General features: G+C 38.1%; 1 protein-coding gene across 9 annotated transcripts in view; it reads left to right on the forward strand.

Moving 5' to 3' along the window:
* The window catches only part of MAST4 (microtubule associated serine/threonine kinase family member 4), a 442775-nt gene that overhangs the window by 303793 nt on the left and 118539 nt on the right, over positions 1–20443 (forward strand). The gene's annotated exons all lie outside the window — the stretch shown is intronic.

The raw sequence follows: 20443 nt of genomic DNA on the forward strand, positions 1-20443 counted from the left end.
GCTGACTTGAGTGACTAAAATAAGTTGTTACTGTTATTTACTCCTTTTATCCCTGCAGAATCATGACACCTAAGGGAGAATGGGTTGGATTTTATTGTGACTCATGCATCATCAACAGACTTGTTAACTGAATTCCAATTGTAGCAGCTTTATTGCTGGTAATGAAGCATGAGCAAGAAATACCCCAGTATGCCTTTCATGTCTCATGGTGGGTTTTCTGGGCTGGCAGTTACAAAGCCCTCCACTTGTAAACTGAACAGCTATGATGTACAAGCCACTGAGCGTCACTAAACATGGATCACAAAACATCTCTTTTACAGCGTTAGAACCAGACTTCATATGTCACCATTTTAATATTTAATGTCGTGGTCTCACATTCATTTATAAAGTTATACAACTTTTTTAAGCCTGCCCTTTTATTCCCCCCTGTCCTTCTCATTGGAGTCACAGTGGAACAGTTTACTGCAAACTCTCTTCTGTTGTGTCAGGACCCTTTTATACTAAAACACAGGGTTATAAATAATCACCTAATAATCCATTGCCCTATTTGGATGAACATTGATTTATATTACATCGTGGTTTTATTTTTTCTGTTTGAACAGAGCAGTGTGATATTGAAGAGACTTTACTAATATGGGATAGAATATGCCATCAGGTGATCAATTATGTAATCTAACAACTCTGATTTCAGGAGATGCTAGTTCTTTTTTTAATTAATAATTGTTTTTAATTTGCAGTAATGAGTTTCAGAAAAGTGTACATAGCTGTCACCCAGGTCTGAGATTTTACTGAGATTGGAAATAGTATGTTCCCTGGTGGATACTGAGCAAACCTTTTGAACTCATGAGTTGTCAGTTTGAGTGGGTTCAACTGTATGGTTTAGGTTGGACATTAGGAAAACTTCCTAACTGTCAGAGTGGTTAAGCACTGAAATAAATTGCTTTGGGAGGTTGTAGAATCTTCATCAGTGGGGATTTTTAGGAGCAGGTTGGACAAACACCTGCCAGGGATGGTCTAGATAATACTTAGTCCTGCCTTGAGTGCAGGGGACTGGACTACATGACCTCTCAAAGTCCCTTCCAATTCTGTGATTCTGTGATGTTGAATTATTATATACTATATTCATAGAATAGACTAAAAAGCCGAGGAGGTCAGGAGTTTAGATAGATCCCACTTTCTGTTAGTAAGAACCCCTTTTGATAGGAGTTCCTTTAAAAATGTTACTTCATTGTTTAGAATTGTATTTTACAAGATTGATTATAATGATTTTTTCTTTACTGATTTGTGTGAGAGATACCTTTTGGGGCTGAAAGAGTGGATTCTTAAGGAGAAGAAAATATCCTGAAATAAGCATTTAAAATTGAGATTAAATTCTTTTCCAAATTTGTTTTAAAATGGATGATAATCAGGGTTTGAACTACTTGATTTGACAGAGGCTATCTAAATTCAAATAGTAGACCATAAAATACTGAACTTTTCTTATAGGTCCTGTTGCATTATTTCTCTTTACTTCTCTACGTAGTATCATGTACAAAAGAAATTAATGAACTCATCACTCTAAAAGCTAACTCTTTAGTGGAACAAGAATCTTAAAAATGGTCCTGTGGGTGGCATAAGAAAAGTGGGCATAATTAAAGGGACGAGATTAACAACATCACGAACAACCAAAAATACCCTGTAATTGCTATATGTAGTGGATGGATCTGCCATTGCTCCAATTTTAGTTATTTTAGTCATATTACATAGTACTGTGTCAATTAAAAAATAGCTAAAGAATTACTGTTTACTGTGGGTGTGTTCATAGTAATTAAGAGAGTTTTCCCTTTAGTCTTAAGCTTTTTAGATATTCACGTTAAACCTTACACATACAAAGAGAGAGAGAGACCCTCTGTATGTTTATTACATTAATAGCTACTGGACAGGCATAGAGAGAAGATAATTATGCTACAACTAAGGGAGTGAGAAATAGGCCTGTGCATGCTGTTCGAGCTTACACAAGCACACTGACAAGGAATATGTTTTTTTAAATGGTGATCTGTTAAACTAATGGTCCCATTGCTGTGTATGTTTAAGAACAGTGTGCTAACATAGCCTGCTAAATGTGTTTCCTTCCATTCACCGTAAAGTGTTGTGTGTTAAGGGGGAATTTCTTACTTATACAGTGTTCACAATCAGAGAGAGAGGGTCTTGTTTTCTTTATTCTGGCTGATTTATTTTGGTGAGCCTTTTTTTTTTTTTTTTTTTTTTGCTCAAGCAATTAGTTTATTTTCAGGTTCCCAGACAATCTAAATGTTGGTGACACCCTGTTGCTCCATGATGAACTATCGTTGTTTCTTTCCTTCAGCCAGTGTGCTAGGATTCATGTGGTCAGATCCTGAGGTTTTTACTTGGTACTTACTCCCATTTTCTGACTGACAACTGAGTCAAGATTTCAGGATTTTGCCCATAGATATTTCTGTGAATCTGCTGGGAGGGGAGAAAGCAGGAGCAGGATAGGTGGAAGTTTGGTAAAGCTCTTCTGTTGCAACTTCCATTGCAGGAAATCAAATGTTTATGAACAATTATTGTGGGTAGATGAGTCTTTCATTTTATGGGGTTGACTGTTTCATGACCTTGCCCAAGGTAAGTCTTTGGCAGAGATAGGAATGTAAACCTGGATCTCCTGACTCTCAGACATGCTCTTTACCCACACCTTCCTTCTCTTCAAACAAGCTATATGAATCTATTAAGTATTGTCAGTATGGTAGCACTTTGATTTAGTTAATACACAGTTTTTACATAGAAATTGTTTTGCTAGTTACTAGACTTGAGAACAAATCTATTTATTTGTTAATAGATTATCAGCATAACAGAAGATATTGCACACCGATTTAGATTAGACAGCTTTGACTGAGTACATTAAACAAAAAGGTGTCATGCTGCTTTTATGAGGTGAAACTATTTAATAAGTTGAACACAACTTCTTTCTCCATTCTTATTTGTATTTCTTAAGAAAGCAATTCCTTACCATAGCATGTAGGGGCCCAAATTGTGGACTGGGACCCCATCGTGCTAGGTGCTGTACAAACAGAATAAATGATGGTCCCTACCCAGAGAGCTTAAAATCTAAGTATAAGACAAGAGACAACAGACTGAGAGTGCCAGGAGTCGGCATGATAGGCAGTGGTCTTGACATACACCATCAACCTATCCTTTGTCAAGTTTTTTGTAGACATCATGGCAAAGGTGACTTTTAAAGAGGGATTTGAAGGAGGATAATGATGTTTTGCAGATGTTTATAGGGAGCTTCTCCCCAATGTGAGGGATGGCATGGGAGAAAGCATAAAGGTGCTTGATTGAAAGTTTAACAAGTGGGTAATGGAGGCTGGTGGTGTTGGCTGATTGAAGGTGGGTGTCGACATCTTGATAGTGAATGAGAGCTGATCGGTAGGGTGGGGATAGGTTGCAAAGAGCCTTGAAAGTGAAGACCAGTAGCTTATGTTTAATACGATAGAGAAGGGGGAGCCAGTGGAGGGATGCAAAGAGGGTGTTATAAGGTCAAAGCAATGGTTCTTGGTATTTTTCCCTATTCAATAAAAGCAATGAATTTGGCTACCCAATCAGAGTGTAAGTTCTTGGTTGTTCTTTTAAGCAAGATCCTATGGATTTTTTTTCCAAATAAAATCTTATATTGAGGGCATTGGTTATGATATTTAAGACGTTAAAATAAAATAACCGTTTTAACTACTAATGTATTAAAATGAGTCCAGGCTCCTGTGCTTTGTGTTTACTCCATTATACGAGCCTTTTCATAGTATGTTATACAAGCAGTTAGATTTCTTGAAATGTACCCAGGGTAAATAAGAAATGTACTCAGGCACAGCACTTTGTGTTTTCTGAAGGAGACAGAATAATCTTATCACAAGGTATTAATGTGCCAACCTGTTGTTCTAGTAATACAGATTTATTTTTCTTGGTATTTAGAGGTGAGTTAAGTTAACATTAATATACATTAGTATTATTTAGATCTGCTGTAGTAGAATATTTCTTCTTCAATCTGAATAAAAGTAAGGGGGAGAAACACTTTCAGGGCAGTGTTAATGATCAGGGAAGGTCGATTCCCTGTCTCCCACAGTATTCTTGTCAGCAAGTTAAAGAAGTATGGGCTGGATGAATGTACTATAAGGTGGGTAGAAAGTTGGCTAGATTGTCGGGCTCAACGGGTAGTGATCAATGGCTCCATGTCTAGTTGGCAGCCGGTGTCAAGTGGAGTTCCCTAGGGGTCGGTCCTGGGGCCGGTTTTGTTCAATATCTTCATAAATGATCTGGAGGATGGTGTGGATTGCACTCTCAGCAAATTTGCGGATGATACTAAACTGGGAGGAGTGGTAGATACGCTGGAGGGCAGAGATAGGATACAGAGGGACCTAGACAAATTGGAGAATTGGGCCAAAAGAAACCTGATGAGGTTCAGTAAGGATAAGTGCAGGGTCCTGCACTTAGGACGGAAGAACCCAATGCACAGCTACAGACTAGGGACCGAATGGCTAGGCAGCAGTTCTGCGGAAAAGGACCTAGGGGTTACAGTGGACGAGAAGCTGGATATGAGTCAGCAGTGTGCCCTTGTTGCCAAGAAGGCCAATGGCATTTTGGGATGTATAAGTAGGGGCATAGCGAGCAGTTCGAGGGACGTGATCATTCCCCTCTATTCGACATTGGTGAGGCCTCATCTGGAGTATTGTGTCCAGTTTTGGGCCCCACACTACAAGAAGGATGTGGATAAATTGGAGAGAGTCCAGCGAAGGGCAACAAAAATGATTAGGGGTCTGGAACACATGACTTATGAGGAGAGGCTGAGGGAACTGGGATTGTTTAGTCTGCAGAAGAGAAGAATGAGGGGGGATTTGATAGCTGCTTTCAACTACCTGAGAGGTGGTTCCAGAGAGGATGGTTCTAGACTATTCTCAGTGGTAGAAGAGGACAGGACAAGGAGTAATGGTCTCAAGTTGCAGTGGGGGAGGTTTAGGTTGGATATTAGGAAAAACTTTTTCACTAGGAGGGTGGTGAAACACTGGAATGCGTTACCTAGGGAGGTGGTAGAATCTCCTTCCTTGGAAGTTTTTAAGGTCAGGCTTGACAAAGCCTTGGCTGGGATGATTTGATTGGGGATTGGTCCTGCTTTGAGCAGGGGGTTGGACTAGATGACCTCCTGAGGTCCCTTCCAACCCTGATATTCTATGATTTTGTGGTTCTGTTTTCAATTCTCAAATAGTGAGCCTGTACAAATTCAGTGGTAGCAAGTTGAAACTCTTTGGGCACTGTTCCCACTAATTATAAACATATCTCAGAAGTACAGTAAAACCGGAGCAATTCCCAGATTGATCTGCCCAATAGAGATGCTTTAGAACTACACACTGCAAGTATCCCTGCTACTGACAGATAAGTGCAGAAATATTGGGCTGATGCTAGTGTAGATACATCAGCTTTTCCCCCTCTTTCTTTTAGTTAACAGTAGTCTTCTCTAAATAATTGTTTAGAAATTAAGGAAAATCACCATGGTCTATTGTTCCCAAAAGATTATAATTATTATTTTAAGTAGAATCTGTTGTTCCCGTGAAGTACTGGCATGCTCAGTTTGATGGTTAGAAAGTTGAAACCGGTGCTAATTATGTAAATGTTTTAATATTATAATGGTCTGTTGCTGATCTCTATCATTTGGCTAGTGCATTTGATTTCAAAGCCAGTTAACAGAAAATTCCTTGAAAGGTTACCCACTAATGGATTTTCTTTTCTTCATAATATGTTTCAGATGAGGTCAAATAAGGCAATACCTGTTGGGAGGAAAATGGCTAATTATTACATGACCTAAATATGTTCTTATTTAATGGGGCTACTAAAAATTTTACCAAATCTTCCGAGGCCATTAGGCTATAGAGACCTCAGGGATACATAAAAAATGTTGTTTCCTTAATTTATAAGCATTTGCTTAGCAATTAAAAAAACTTATTGTTTCTGTCTTAATGGTAGACAGATTTCAAGGTAGGCCTGCTATAGATTCATGTGAATAAAATCAACAAATTAATGAAGAAATAGGATGTCTAACTGCTGAAGCAAATAATAAAATTAAGTGCTGCATATTGAAGTATTTATTTATTTTAATCAAAATTTATATAGCCTCTCCCCCACCCCCGTTTGATTATCTGAGCGTACTCTGGAGCTTAAACAGATTTATTTCCATGAGATCAAGAAAATAAGTTGGCTGTAAAACAAATAATTAATTTCTTGCTTTTGTTTGGATGAATAAAAACCACATCTGCCTATCTGAATTTAAAAACTCTATTTGTAATTGAATCTGTTTGGGCATTTTTAAAGTTTGTTTTCAAGGGGTTGTGATAAATGTAAACTTTTTTTGTGAGGGGGATGGGGGGGAGGGTGTGGCCCATGTTCACTGTTATTGAAATCCATGCATTGTCTTGAATGTGTACATAACAATAGTTGAGTAACCCAGAAGTGTATCCACTGAGAAGCTGAATAGGAGATGAGTTTGATGGACTCAGTTAAATATTCAGAAGAAAGTAATTCATACAACACAAGCTCCATTCAAAGACACATCCAGCCATGAATTGATATGAATAATGAAGTACCTCAAACCCTTTAGAGAAGGTATTTTTTCTAGGGTAGGTCTAATCTATACAGGGATTTTCCTGCTGCTTCTCGCCTTTACAAAATTCCCAAATTCCTGCTACTTCCAGTTTTTTCTGGGGACATCTTATCTGACTCCTAGAATGCAAGGGGAAGAAGAGAGAAAATGGGGTTTATATTCTATCCCAAACTGCAGCAGTTCTCCTGTGCACTGTTGGAAAAAATACATTTGTTCCTTTACAATTTGAACATTTTACAATATCTGAGCCTAGAATGTTTAGATTTCTCTCGTATGTGCTTGGCTAACCTCAATTTGGGACAAATCTTACATGGTGAAATGCTATGTAAATTGATCATTCTTCTTGAAGAGGTAGGGGAAGAGTAGAGTTACCTTAAAGATTTCTTTTAACTGCAATAAGGTCTGTGCGAATCTTAATTTTGTTTGGAGACCATCTTAAAGGGACACAAAACAAAAATCACTTTGATTTGTTTTTTCCTGTGATGGTTACAAGTAATACTAATGATTTCTGTACCTAAAATGTTAGAGAGGGGGTGCATTTTTCCCCATTTTGCTACTTAGTGCATTTGGCAGCATTTTGTGTATAATCACATTCCCATCTAATAATCTGGGCTCCAACCCTGTCATTTAATTGGCACAAGTAAATGTGCAAAGCATCAGTATAGTCAGTAAGTTGTCTCCACAAGTGCACAAAGGGTTTTGCCCATGTGGAACTGGTTGCAGGTTTGGAACCTTAGTTTGTTTCCCCGGCTGTGTATATGGATGGATCTTTCACAAAGCAAGCGATGGAGAAGGGGGATTTTTTTAAAAAACAGGAATTTGTCCTTTTTGTGTTTAAAAACAAAAGTTTTTTTTTTTTACCAGCTAATTAAAACTATACAAATAGTAATGAAGATTTGGGAATAGGTGTGGTTCTTCAAACTCCTTTATGTAAGTTTTTTAAAAATATGGTTGGATTTCACTCTGAGGTCCTATCTTGGTGGTGTGTGTTTTTAATTTTTTGGTGGACAGTCATTGTGACTTCTTGCCCTGAGAGAGATTACTCCATAGGAATGGATAGAAAGAACTAGAAAAAAATCTGGATTTGTTTCATTTATACATTAGTATAAGCAGAGTATTGAATAAGGCTGTTACCTTATGTGTTTGGACGTATTCTGTTCTATAACAAATCAGTTTATAATTATTTTCAACGAAAATGCCCAAGATCACATGCACCTGTGATTGCTTGAGGTCAGAGCGAGATGAGCACATACCGACTTGCTTGGTTATTTGATCATCTACAATCGTGTCAGTGAATGCTGTACAGTTGACTTCATTTGGAGGTGGGTGTGAAGCTAATCAGATCTTTCTCTTTTTATTTTCCCCCTGTGAAAACAAATATGCTTAGAAAATTAGGGTTTAACTGCTTTCAGCTTTGCACAAAATGAATGTATGCCACTGAGCCATTTAAAAACAAAAGCAGTGACTTAACAATGAGAATTCTTAAAGCCAAATTTTGCCATCAGGCATGAGCAACTCCCCTTCATTTCAGTAAAAGGTGTTGGTGTGGGCTCAGAATTTTGCCTTCAATGATTGACTCTATAAATTGGACAGGTCTCACATTAAAAGACATACAGCAATATAAACTTCTTATAGGTTTTTCAATTTTCTTTTGAGTGGTAAATGACTGAAGATTTCCCAGTAGGTTTTTACACAAAAATAATATTGATTTTTCCTTAGCTGTTTTTGATATGTTAGAATATACATTTTTAATCATCATAAAAATATCCATGGTAAAACAGAAGTAATTTAATCGTACTTCTCTTAACCTCATTTTTATCTGCAAACAAAATGAAATCCTTTTATCACTATTATTGCTAATAATAAAACTGTTGATCAGGGATAATCATAATTCAGGGTTGTGGGTCTTACCACTAGTATTGCTGTGTTTACCAGAACTTGTTGCCAGGATAGTCTTCACAATGTAAACCAATGCAGGCGTTATTTGTTCTACCTGTAGCAAAACTGAAATGACACCGTGTGAACAAACCCTCTTGCACCTTGACAGTGTACTTAATTGAGAAATCTTAATAAATTAATAAACTAACACTAACTGTTTCATTGCTGAATAACAAAATGCAGTTAGTTTATCCATTCATCAGATGTGCTTTTTTTAGTGGTGCTAGACATACTTAGCATATGTGTTTATTTCCAGGGACTTTACATGAATAACTAACTGCTGCTTGAACACATGCATTCCGGTAGTAGAAGAAAAGGTAGTCAGACAGGTTGGATAGCTGTGTCTGGTTTTAGTTATGATTTGGAAGACTCATGCCTAAATATGCAAACACATGCACAAAAGGGAACTATCAGGATTCAAAGCAATACTGTCTCTTCTCTACCCTCCTCCTTTCACTCCTTCCCATCCCTAAAAAAACTGAACATGTAGAAAGTGGGAGACAAGTTTTGAAAATAAGCATCATGCTCACTTTTTCTCTTTACCATAGGCAAGATGATTTTGCTTCTACTCTAATGGGCATTCCACTTTGATTGCTGAACTCTTTTATCTGGAGGCATCTGCTTCCCATCTCTGACTTGTGACTAACAAGAAGCTCAGATTCTTTTAAAGAATATACTCCCCCCCCCCCCCCGCCCTGTTGTCTCTGATATCTTCTATGCTGTCTCATCAGACGTAAAACTGTTAAATCATAGGGATTGATTTATGGAGGAAAATATTTTCCCATTTTTTCCCCTCAGATGTGTCCACCGGAAGACTTTGATACATAAAACATTTCTTGCTAACCTATGATACCGGTCAAAATTTTTAGGAAATATATTAAATTACAGACTAAATATGCAAATTACTATATAAGTGTTTAGATTGGACGTAAGCAATGCAACATCATTTATGGGTCAATAGTTCATAACCATCACATGTCTCCTGACATATATTTATAAATTATTGAGCAAAAAGGGACTATTATTATCATATAGTTTGACCTCCTGCATGAAACAGGCCCAGAATAATTCAACATTGTACCAGCATAACTAGTTATTTATTAATTTGGCCTTTTAAATTAGCTTGGAATGTTAATTTAATCTTCCGCAGGTTTTAAGGAAAGCTTAAAAGATTTCACCAACATTTGCCCTAGATTTCTGTTGACACCTGTTTAGGGTGACCAGAGAGCAAGTGAGAAAAATTGGGACAGAGGATGGGGGGGTAATAGGAGTCTATATAAGAAAAAGACCCCAAAATCGGGGCATCTGGTCACCCTACACCAGTTATCTGTTTTGTGGTGAGTTGTTAAAGAGGTATGGCTGTATATCCTGTTCAAAATGGGATGAATGTATTCATAGAATATTAGAATGGCTGTCAGTTTTTGAACTACATAGGATCCTATGACATGAAAAACAAAAATACAGTGTGTGACTACATAGGATACAGTGTGTGACCAGTTTCTTCAAAAAAGACAAAACACTTTCTGCACTTTAAGCCGTCTTCAATGTACTTAAACTTGTGTACTGTTACGTCTCCATGTAAGCCACTGTTGTAGTTGTGAGAAGGATGATATATGTTCATAAATGGAAGGGGAGGCACTTCACATGATCTCTTAAGATGTGCTCCACGCTTTGAGGAATTTAAGAACATTTATAATTAATTATTCCCATTTCATAATATAAAATAAGGACTAACCTAATTTTACAGATAAAGGCTGACATGAGAGGTTAAGAAATTTGTTTAAAGACACTGACAACATAGTGTCAAATAGCAGGGCATTTGGCCTAGACACTAGAATTTACACCTCTGTTTATGAAAGGTGCCGTAGGTATTTTAATGATGAGTAGTCAAGACTTTTTAAAAAATATTTTTAAGGTCTTCATCAGCACAGTATCAGAGCACCTCACATTTATCAATAATTACTGATGTCTACATTTATTAATCCATTTATCTTCACAATTCCCCTGTAAAGTAGGAAAGTACCATTCCCATTTTTAGAGATGGCAAAGTGAAGCACAAGGTAGATTAGATTATTTGCCCAGGGTTACGCAGGAAGTCTACGGTTGAATGGGGAATTGAACCCAGGTCTCGAGCCTCAGTTCAGTGCTCCATCCACTATACTTTGGTTAATGCCCCCCATATTAAATACTTTCCAAACATAGGTAAAGACAACTGCAGACTCCTGGTCAAAATCTGTAAAGCCACTACCTTAACCTTATTACTTCTGAAAACTCCCTTATGCCATGATGCATATGGAAGACTTCAGTCTGATCATTGACTAGGTGAGTGGTGGATTGTGCATAAATGTTTTTTTTATTGCAATATCTCCGCCACCCAATATGTCTTATCCACCTATCATGCTTTGGGTTTTAGATTGTAAGCTCTGGGTGGCAGGGGTGTCATTTACAATAACTTTGTATTGTGGCTAGCGCCAGGAGGCCCTGACCAGATTGGCCTATTTCAATATAAATACTAAATAAGAGTAGTACTATACCTTAGCATTGTGCCCTCTAACATGTTGAGCCAGTGGTTCCATTGCTGAGAAAGAAGAAAGAGTGCTACTTACTGATTGGCCAGCAGCCCCTCCTACAGCACACAGAGAGAGATTTCTTGGGGGTCTCAAAACAAAATTGTCCTGATTCAATTTTGCAGTTTCTGCAATCTGAAGATATCCCTGTATAATGGCTTCAGCCTGAAATTAACATGGCCTGGTTTCTAACAATAACAAAGAAGTCTAACCATCACTTAAAATTTCAGGTAAAATATATGATCGGAGTGCTTGGAATAAATATATGATCAGAGTGCTTGGAATAAATGCTGGTGTATTAACATTAAAGTGCTTCTAAAATCTATATCCTTGAATCTTCATATATTAGGCTTTTTCACAGTTTAGGCTGGGAGAATACTTCATAGCTGCAAAGAATTGCTTATGAATTCATTAACTTTCCAGTTTACTATATGTTTTCAATCTTTTTTTTTTTAAGGTTCCTAAGAAAAGAAAATGAAAGTGTGTAATATTTCCTCCTCATACTGTTCTGTTTTTTAATATAAAATATAAAATGTACATCACTGGTAATACACATAGCGGGTTAGCAGCTACCAAAGCTTGGAACTGGTTGTATAAAATGTATAATGCATTTTTCATTTCAGTTGATCTGATTTGTGTGTGAAATAAGATTGAAGCCCCTTGCTGTGACTTTGAGTAACAATAGCTGTACTTAAGATGTGTTTTGATCTTTTTTTCTCTCCTATTCGTTCAAAATATATTTTTAATGTGAGAGAGTTACGAGCCAGTGCTTTTAGTACAGGAATGAGAATGAATTCTTGAGTTCTAAACCTGGCTCTGACAGACTATATAGGCCTTCACAAATCATTGAACTTCTCTGCTTTGGTTTATCAAAACATACAAGGGGAGAAGGAGCTGTCAGTACTAACCTACTTCTTAGAGATGTTTTAAGATTTATTGAGTTAACGTCTACAAGAAACTTAAGTAATACTTAGCAATTATATACATTAACTATTAGATTCAATCTAAATTCAAAACAGCCTAATTGTATTTTATTAACCAGTGATTGGTTTTTTACTATAAGATTTTAATATTTATATTAATATAAACATTTTATAGGTTTGGATATTTCAATTTCAGTAACTTTATTGACATAACAAGATACGCGTCTAGTAACTTATCAGTACAGAGCAAATTAAGATACTCCTAGGGTTTGCTGTCATCAAATATTTGTAACTTCTTTAATACTACTGACTTTAGGGTGCGTCTACATGACGATGGCAACCGAGGGTGTAAATCTACACAGCATGAGCCTGCTGCACATAAAGTATACCTTCCACAGGATCCATATGGTGAATTTGTGCACTGTATGTTCACACCATGGCTAACCATGCACTAAGCCTCTATGTAGACAAGCCCTTATTTTTCTTGAAAATGTTTTGTTTCTAGAGCTCGATGAACCCTACAAAATCGACCGAAGTTTGAAGTAAATAGGTTCAGTTGCTTTAAAGTTATTGACATTTCTCACGTTTTTGAAAGTACACCTTTAACTACCCTTACTCTTACAAAAAGGCTACGAGCTCTTTAGTTGCCTCACATAGTTAATAACTCTGTTTTACATTCCACTTGAAAGGTAACACCATGCCCAGAATCACCATGCTTGGGTGTTGGTTTCGTACTGACTCAGTAGGAATCATCGTCATTTCTTGCAGCACCTACAGTTAACCTAACTCTGCTTGATCTGAGATTTGATGAAATCACAGCTCTGGGTGGTATGGCTGTAGGCATCGGGACTATTAGAGCTAGACTGGTAATGAATATGATGTGTAGTTTTATACGCTACAACCATATCCCTATCTCCTCTTCGTCACTAAACAATGACACACTTCCACTTTCTTAGACGGATTAGATGTAATGGGAGGTAGTTAGCTAGACGTTAGTGAACAGAAAGACCCGCATTTGACCTTCTGAAGGAATGACTAAATAATTAACTCATATTTTTAAAAATTGACTAACTTGGATTTAAAGAGGTTATAAAAACAATATTATTTTCTGAAGTGATTACAGTGACTTTGTTTTTAAGATCTGGAATGGAAAATACTAAAACATTTCAATAACTATTTCCTTCGCCTAAATACCAAACCGGTTGGATCACTCTCTTCACTATGAGCTTTTAGGTACTGGAATGGCTCACCAGGATACTGCAAAATGACCCTTTCATTATATATGACACTGTGGCTGCATTTCATACAAGATGCATGTATTTTCCAAACTATCATTTTTACTTTCTACTGCTGCTTTGGCGCTAGCTGCTGAACTTGTCTCACTACCTTTACTTCAGCCAAATAAGAAGCAGAGGTCACTGAAACTTATGGGATGCTTCAGTAGTCTTAACATAACTGCTGCTGATATAATTAAAAATATATAAACATGCACTGTAATCTTTGTCTTAAGTCATTGTGCTTGAACTGTGCTGCTCATTTTGAATTGGCTAGAAAGTTTAAGAAAGAATAAAGGAAAATTAAGGAAAAATTAACCAAAATACACACCCCATTAGTTAATCTCCGTTTTTTTCTGAAGTTGTGAACAATGTACAGAAATAAAGCAATTTTCAGTACTAAACCCTAATCTATTCCTGCCAGTATTAAGAGTTAACTTGTGTGAAATCAGCTAGAACATTTCGTAAATAAGGGACTGTTTTCCGTTACTCCACCAAATTGCAAGAAGTAATTTGATCTATTGAATGCTGATATAATGATGTTGAATGTCTTTTTTTAATCAATCAATATTTTATTTTCTCTATTTAATTTCCATGTATCAAGGCAGCTTATGCTAGTAATAGTGAAGCAACATAATTGTAAATCAAAGTTCTTCAGATGCATTTCCCTCCCTAGTTCTAGTCAGATCATTGTAATATTTTTGAAACCAGATTTGGAAAAACTCTGATATCGTTCACTTTTAAATGAGTCACTCCTCCGACATATAGATTAGTGTAAAAGTGTCGTTCTCTTCAGAACTCTACCCTAATGTAACACACGTGTCGTGAGACTGTTTTGAAAGAAAGAAATAGTTTGGAGGAGGATGTTTGGCTATGGATTTGTATAGTGGAGATGATATGTGAGAATACAGTTATGATAAAATATGTTTTTCGTGTTTGCTTCATAATATTGATTAATATTCATCTTCAGTGGGCAAGACTGTTTTTATGAGTAATTGTAATTTCTACAGTCGTCATAAACGATGAATTCCAGGAAATATATCCACACTTTCCTTATCATAAAATCCAGTGTTTTAGCAGAGAAAATGATTTTGCTAACATTCCTCTATCTCAGACTTATGTCCAAATGTGGACTGTGGACTGAATGCAGTTGATCATAGCTTGTTACTCCAAAACTGCAGCCAAGACATGGTGGTGTTACTTATTTTAAAAGTTCCTTTGGGGGCATAAGATGTTGACAGGTGGAATTGTTCAAGTGTTTTGTCTAGGCTCTCACGTTCACATTTGGGGTCATTCCTCGCTTCCACTTGGTCATATTGTCACCAGTCTTCCAACCCAGCTCTCACTCGATTGAAAGTACACCAGTATTTCCACTTGAGATCAGTGCCTGGGGGAAGTTGTTTTGAAGGATCCATATTCTCCAGGATCACTGAATTGCTCACCCCTTTGTTACTCTGTGGGCTTCCACAGTGGTATTTTGGGTAAGGAATTTTCAAAAGCAAAGTTTTTCTGGACTTTGGCCTCTTGGATGGTGGAATGCACCTGTTCTGTCTTTCCTTTCTACTGAAGGCATCCCGCACTCTCAGAAACCTTGGGAGGCAGGCCAATTTCTTACAGACAGCCCCCCAACCTGAGCAACTACTCACCAGCAACTACACACCACACCACAGAAACACTAACCCAGGAACCCATCCCTGTAACAAACCGCACTGCCTTCTGTGTCCCCATATCTACTCTAGTGACACCATCACAGGACCCAACCACGTCAGCTACACCATCAGAGGGGCTGTCATAAAGGGAAGGGTAAACCCCTTTAAAATCCCTCCTGGCCAGAGAATCTCCTCTCACCTGTAAAGGGTTAAGAAGCTAAAGGTAACCTCGCTGGCACCTGACCAAAATGACCTATGAGGAGACAAGATACTTTCAAAAGCTGGGACGAGGGAGAGAAACAAAGGGTATGTGTGTCTGTCTATATTTTGTCTTTGCCGGGGATAGACCAGGAATGAAGCCTTAGAACTTTTAGTAAGTAATCTAGCTAGGTACGTGTTAGATTATGATTTCTTTAAATGGCTGAGAAAAGAATTGTGCTGAATAGAATAACTATTTCTGTCTGTGTATCTTTTTTGTAACTTAAGGTTTTTGCCTAGAGGGGTTCTCTATGTTTTGAATCTAATTACCCTGTAAGGTATCTACCATCCTGACTTTACAGGGGGATTTTTTTTTTATTATTTCTATTTACTTCTATTTCTATTAAAAGTCTTTTTGTAAGAAAACTGAATGCTTTTTCATTGTTCTCAGATCCAAGGGTTTGGGTCTGTGGTCACCTATGCAAATTGGTGAGGCTTTTTATCCAACATTTCCCTGGAAAGGGGGGGTGCAAGTGTTGGGAGGATTGTTCATTGCTCTTAAGATCCAAGGGTCTGGGTCTGTAGTCACCTAGGCAAATTGGTGAGGCTTTTTACCAAACCTTGTCCAGGAAGTGGGGTGCAAGGTTTTGGGAAGTATTTTGGGGGGAAAGACGTGTCCAAACAGCTCTTCCCCAGTAACCAGTATTTGTTTGGTGGTGGTAGCGGCCAATCCAAGGACAAAAGGGTGGAATATTTTGTACCTTGGGGAAGTTTTGACCTAAGCTGGTAAAGATAAGCTTAGGAGGTTTTTCATGCAGGTCCCCACATCTGTACCCTAGAGTTCAGAGTGGGGGAGGAACCTTGACAGGGGCATTCACTTGTACATCTACTAATGTGATACATATCATCATGTGCCCGCAATGCCCCTCTGCCATGTACATTGGCCAGACTGGACAGTCTCTACGTAAAAGGATAAATGGACACAAATCAGACATCAGGATTGGTAACATACAAAAGCCAATAGGAGAACACTTCAATCTCCCATGACACTCAATAACAGATTTAAAAGTAGTCATACTTCAACAACAAAAACTTCAAAAACAGACTTCAAAGAGAAACTGCTGAGCTACAATTCATTTGCAAACTTAACACTATCAATTTGGGCTTGAATAGGAACTGGGAGTGGCTGGCTCACTACAAAAGCAATTTTCCCTCTCTTGGTATTGATACCTCCTCATCAATTATTGGGAGTGGACTACATCCACCCTGACTAAATTGGCCTTCAACATTGGTTCTCCACTTGTACGGTAACTCCCTTCTCTTCATGTGCCAATATATATTTATGCCCGTATCTGTAATTTTCACTCCATGCATCTGAAGAAGTGGGTTTTTTACCCATGAAAGATAATGCCCAAATAAATCTGTTAGTCTTTAAGATGCCCCCGGACTCCTCGTAGTCTTTGAGTAGTACAACCACTTTGCCCTGTCTCCACAGCCTGGTTGTCTGCATCGTCTCCATGCAAGAGTTGAAGAGCTCAAGTAGCCATATCCCAAAAATGTAATAACGCAGTTAATTTTAAATGATCTGTAGTATCAGTTATTTTGTTTGGAAAGCTGAACTAGAGGATATATTGTATTTCTCAATAGTTACATCAATATTTGACTAATTAAATTACCAATCTGATGATGGGTCTAACTAACACACACAAAAGAGGAAGTTTTGATTAATGTTCAAAACTTGTCCTTGATACAATGCTCTAGTTTACCATTCAGAAGGTTCAGAATAACATAGAATATTATGTGTAGCCCTTGTGCTTGAACATAGCTCCATTACAACAAAAGGTTGGTATGCCTAAGTTGTACGAAGGCAAGATTTCAGAGTTCCGGAATAGACAGATGACTCAAATGCACTAAAATTCTTAAGAAGACTTAGGATCAAATCTCATCTTTCCCCATCAAAGATATTTAGGATGACTGGTAATGTGGGATGAGTCCCTTCCCAGTTAGATCACTGGTGTGAATCTGACCCCAGGGCATCAGTGATTGAGTCATTGCTGTCTGGTAATGGGACCTAAGTGAAGTGCATCGACCGTCTCATCCCTAACGTGCATGTATCATAATTATGAATTGTTAATTTTGACTTGAACCTGATATGTTGGTTCTTCTAGGCCAGGGTTAAGACAATGGGGAAGTGTGCTTTTTTGCTGATCCTTCTGTACTGTTTTCAGGACAAATGGAGGGCTTCTGAGCTCTCAGTCCAGAACCAATCTTGAGCATGAAACCTGCTTTAGAACATTTTAATTGTGGGAATTAAAAAAATGTTCTGCAATCTCCTCCCTATGTAAATTTACCCTTATAGTTTCCATTGGGTGTAGCATTCCCTTTTAAGTCACAAATTGAACTCTTGTGTAGGTTTTTAAACAGTTAAATACTATTCAGAACTAGCTGAAATTCCCTATCTCCTGTCAGCTCCCAACTTTTTATCACTCTGTTTTTGATGATCCTGAACATAAATTGCATGTCCTATTCTCTCTTTTCTCTTTCCCATTTGTGTGCCTCCTGGGCCTTACAGTACCACTCTAACACAGCTTCTTTCTCCAAAATTGCCAGCCCTCAGCATTCAAAATTAATGAATCAGATCCCAAAGAACCATGAGCTTTTAAAAAAAAATAATAAAATTGAGTTCATTTTATTTGTGTTCTTGTTTTGAGCCTGTAGAGTTCACGTTTTCAAGTTTTTTTTCTACAGTCAGGGCTTATTTTTTTATTTATTTGTTTATTGGTAAATGAAAGCTGAGATTCTCATGCCATCGTATCACTTCAAGAGCTAGGGCTTTTAAGAAGAGAACCAAATATTCTGAAATTCGTGATAAAATTGCAAGAATTGGAAACATGGTCACTGTGATCCCATCTCTTTAATTTGCTTCCAGTCCTGCTATCCTTGAACAGCCTTTGTTTAAACAGCCAAGTTTGAAAGCAGACACATGCAATGGGGCGTAATTTATTTCTCCGGGCCAATGTTTCCTGTAGCAACCGAAGTTCTTTTTGTTGTTGCCAGCATACTGGTAGCTGTGCATCTGTTGGATCGGTGATCATACTGTGGGTAATAGGCCTTCTATTATGGGAGATCATGGATATATTTTATGTGGACAACAGGTCAATCTGTGTGTACAAACCATTAATTGCTAGTTGTATACCTCCAACTATCATAGCACACTTATTCTTTGACCTCTGCATCTGCTTTCCCTTCTTTATTGGGCCTTTTACATATTTTTATTTACTCTTAAAGACAATGTTCAATGGATGAATTGGACCTTTCACATATTTTTTTATTCCCTGTCAACGTGAGTGAGTTAAAACAATCTTCATAGAGGTTGTTTCCTTCAGATACTTTTTCTTAAGGCATTTGCATTTCTTGGGAGTTTTTTCTCTCCTTACATATCTGGTGAGTCACGGATTATTGTTCAGTCATGACCTACTTCTTCTCTTCCCAGGCAATTAAGGTATTACTTTAATAATAAAGTACATACAGCTATCCTGGTTCAGATGTGCTATAGACAGAGAACATGTATATGCTAAATTTTACCTCACAACTTTGTTGCACAGCAGGACAAGTTCAAGATGGCATTTGTCTAATTCTGAATGTTGTGGGTTACATGATCACTGTTGTATAGTTTTTAGATTATACTTTTATATATTAATGTTATGAGGTAACATCTTACCTTTCTGTTTTTGTGCTCTGGATGTTCATGAGAAAATATAAAGCTGTTAACGCTTTAAGGGTTGTGACTATTTTGAGAAGTAAAAGTTCTAGAAATTTCTGGTGTCTGTAAGAGCATTATCTAGACTTCTTCTTGTGAGTAAAGACAGAGTATATACAAAAAGGATTTAGTAGTCCATATTCATCCCTGCAGGCACAATGGGGGGCAATTTGCATCATCCTGTGCCTGTAGAGGCATGTATTTCAGAGAGGCAATTCACCTCTGGGGAGGAAGGCAGCTTTATATTCTGGCCAGGGTTCTGTATGAGCTCTGCTGGTTTAGGCTGCCTGGGAGAGGCACTTAGACTGTCTCTTGGCAGGTGTGGCCTTGTCCCTTTCCAAGGTGAGTCTTGCATTCTAAGCATGCCTCAAAGGGCTTCAGTAGAGGATGGTTTTCAGGCACACTTTGTCACTGTGCTCCTGCTCCAGGTGGATTTGCAGAGGGCCCACAACTTGAGTTGTGCCAGCAGAGTGAATCAAACCCTCTGTACATGTTCGTGAGTGTGTATATATGGAAAAAATATTATCTAGGCTCAGCCCTGCTAAGTTTGAGATCTGACAAGATAGTAATCTTGTCCGTGGTGATCATTATCACTTCATGATAAATGCAATTTAGCACTTGGCGCTGCAATTTATTACATGGATTTCACCACCATGAGAGTGTCTGTGTAGATGTTTAAACACCAGGGATCCTGGTAAACTATGCAGTTGCACCTCTACTGACAAGCACTATGCATGGATAGATAGATGGCTACTGTGCATGGGAGAATCTGGGTTCTGGAACTTCACTTTCTCTTGACTGCTTTCAGTGCTGTGACAAAAGGAAGGGATTTGGGAACTCCCCATTTCCCTGAATGCTCCTAGTGCTGCTGGTAGGGTTGCCCTCCTCCTGAGATACAAAAAATCATGACATCCGGGATTGTCCTGAATCCATAAAACTGGACAGCTGACTGTGTGTACTGAGCACCCTTACAGATTTTCTGGGACACCTATCAAGGGGAATGACTCTGGGGAAACCTGGACAGATTGGAACCCTACAGCTTGCTGGTGAAGATTGAGGAATGGACTCAAGGTCTTCCTTTACAATGGACGCTTCTGGTGGTTCTGCCAGCTGGGGAGAGGGAATTGAGTCAAAGGTGAGTCAAAGGCAAAGGATAAGAGAGGGAAAGAGTGAATGAAAGTGTTGATAGAACGTGGGAAGGGATGTGAGAGATACTGCACTGCACTCGTGGATTTTAAATTTGAGGCTTAGCAGTCTTTCATTCTAAGCATGGGTGGAGGGGGAGGATTACAAGTAGTGCTGAAAAACACAATATGTGTGCTGGTGATATCCATGTGATAAATTGCTTTTATCAGGCACCTTTGGCTACTTCACCTGTGTGCTGCCCATTAATTTGTCTCCACTTGGACTATTTCAGACACTCCAGGCCTCTGAACAGCTTCAGACTTCCCCTATTTAGAAAGAAAAAGCCTGCCAGAGGAGCATTTTTCTCTT

The sequence above is a fragment of the Natator depressus genome, chromosome 5 (assembly GCF_965152275.1).
Source record: "Natator depressus isolate rNatDep1 chromosome 5, rNatDep2.hap1, whole genome shotgun sequence".
In the NCBI taxonomy this organism is placed as follows: domain Eukaryota; kingdom Metazoa; phylum Chordata; order Testudines; family Cheloniidae; genus Natator; species Natator depressus.